Raw genomic sequence first — 2244 nt, 5'->3', positions numbered from 1 at the left:
ATCTTCTGCCTGCCTACATAGCACCACTTTCATGCCCTGAAGCTGTTGAAGAACTGTTATTTGCCCTGTGGCAAAAATTAGATGTAGCTGCACAAGTTGAGTAATTTTCACAAAGGAGCAAACAGCAGCAAACAGGGAACAAACTCTAAAATGTCACAGGAAGGAAGGCTGAAGCCCCTTCTCCACATGTACCAAAACTGCAATTGGAACCAGGTCCATGGACATTTGGGAAGCACAAACTCTCATTATGCATCTGATACATCTTCCATTGCACGTCTGACATGTGTGGTGGATATGAAGAATTTGCAATGTGTGAATTGGCCCTTAGATTTCTTGGAATAGAGGTAACTCAGCATGCCTGGATATGGAGATGAGATTTTTCCTTTTCTCTTGAACCTGAGTGTATACATGTATGAAGCCTCTCTCTGTCTGATTTGGAAGCTTCTATCTGACTCCTCCTTTTCTTTCTGTGCCTTTATTCTCTCTCTCTTTATGGTCTTGCAAGAAAATAGACACCTATGCAGTGCTCTCCTGTGCAAGCTTGCAAGAGGCACACCCATACTCCTGCTCACATGCTGCCAGATTAGCTGGCTACTTGTAATAGGGAAAGGTGTTATTTAGATTAGGTTTTATTTTTTTTCTCCTTGTGCTGCTACAAAATATCAGTTAACTTGATTAAAAGTTGCAATATGTTGGGTTGAAAAGTGTTTCACCACGTGTGATTCCATATTTTCCTGTAAGTTGTGAGAAAACAGGAAATTACCCCCAAATAAAGAATCATGTGTTCACAAAAGCGAAAAGTGGGACACAAGCAGCTCCTCAGGCTGAGATGGTGATGAGGTGGTGAGAGGCAGTGGAGGGGCAGCCATGGCTTCATCACTGCCAGCCAAAGGGGCAGGGGACAGCGGGGGTGGCGAGCCTAGCTCCGGTGACAAAGGTGGAGCAGTGGCGGCGGCTGCCTCGATGGGAGAGTCTTCCGGCCCTAGTTCCTCCGTTCATCGCTGCGGTTCCTGCCGAGCCTGATGGAGCAGTTCGAGTGTGTGGCACAGCAGGTGCCAGCCTTGGCCACCATGGCCCCCAAGGAGCAGCTTCTCTACCTGTACACATGGTACAAACAGGTAAAATGTGGTAGCTCCAACACCCCTAAACCTGGATTTTTTGACTTTGAGAGAAAACAGAAGTGGAAAGCTTGGAAAGCATTGAATGATACAAGTCCTGAGCAGGCAATGTGAGAGAATATTGCCACTGTGAAGAAACTGGATCCAACTTGGAATCCACAGGTAACAGAAAATAAAAGGAAAGAAGGAAAAGCTGGCTTTGGAGGCCCAGTTGTCAGCTCACTGTATCAAGAAGAGACCATCAGGGAGGAAGATAAAAAACAAATTTGACTGCTGCAGAGAGAACAACATTGAGCATGTAACCAAAGCCATCCAATCCCCAAAAGTGGATGTGAATACACAAGATGAGAAGGGTAGAGCTCACCTGCACTGGGCATGTGACAGAGGACACAAAGAGCTTGTTTCAGTACTGCTGCAACATACAGCCGATGTTAACAGCCAGGACAATGAAGGCCAAACTGCATTGCATTATGCTTCTACCTGTGAGTTTTCTGACATCGTGGAGCTGCTGCTGAATTCTGGAGCTAACCCTACTGTTCAGGACAAGGATGGCTACCTTCCTGAGGAGGTGACAGACTGTAGAGCAATCACTTTTATGCTGCAGGAGCACACTGCTAGCAAAGCTTAGCCAGAAGGCTAAGGAAGTGCAAATAGCCCCAGCCAGCCCAGGACTCTTAAAATGGACATGCATTGCAATAATTCCTGTCCTTCTCCTAAATAATCTTTTTGGTATGCATGATGTATGGAGATGGGGACCTAGTGACTGAAGTATATTATTCTGGGAGAAGGAAATAGGGCAATGGAGCATGTGTGACACAGGCCTGTACATCTTGTAGCCTACCAGGCCAAATACAGCTTTTCAGCCATATATTGTATCCTGCCTCGTGCTTGAGGATTGCTCCCTTCCCCCCACCCCAGCCACAGTTCTTGGGGTGCAGCAAAAACAGAAGGGTTTAAAAAAAAAAGTTTCTAGCAGCTCACTCTATATGGCTGGTGGGCTGGGTTCAGTGAAATGAATCACAAGTTTCTGTAGGCCTGGTGCAGCTTAAAGCTCATATCACATGCTGTGGAGTGTTTATCATGATTCTGAGGAGAGGAGCAGCCGATCATGACTGCAGTCTGTGTG

The 2244-nt window shown here is 46.3% G+C and overlaps 1 pseudogene; it reads left to right on the top strand.

The window, feature by feature from the left end:
* The first annotated feature begins 867 nt into the window (after positions 1-867).
* On the top strand, positions 868-1746 carry LOC129326680 (acyl-CoA-binding domain-containing protein 6-like; annotated as a pseudogene).
* The last annotated feature ends 498 nt before the right edge of the window (positions 1747-2244 follow it).

This window comes from Eublepharis macularius, chromosome 3 (genome assembly GCF_028583425.1).
Source record: "Eublepharis macularius isolate TG4126 chromosome 3, MPM_Emac_v1.0, whole genome shotgun sequence".
NCBI classification, from domain to species: Eukaryota; Metazoa; Chordata; class Lepidosauria; order Squamata; family Eublepharidae; genus Eublepharis; species Eublepharis macularius.
The sequence above is the reverse complement of the archived record's forward strand: the minus strand, read 5'-3'. Positions and strand labels throughout refer to the sequence as shown.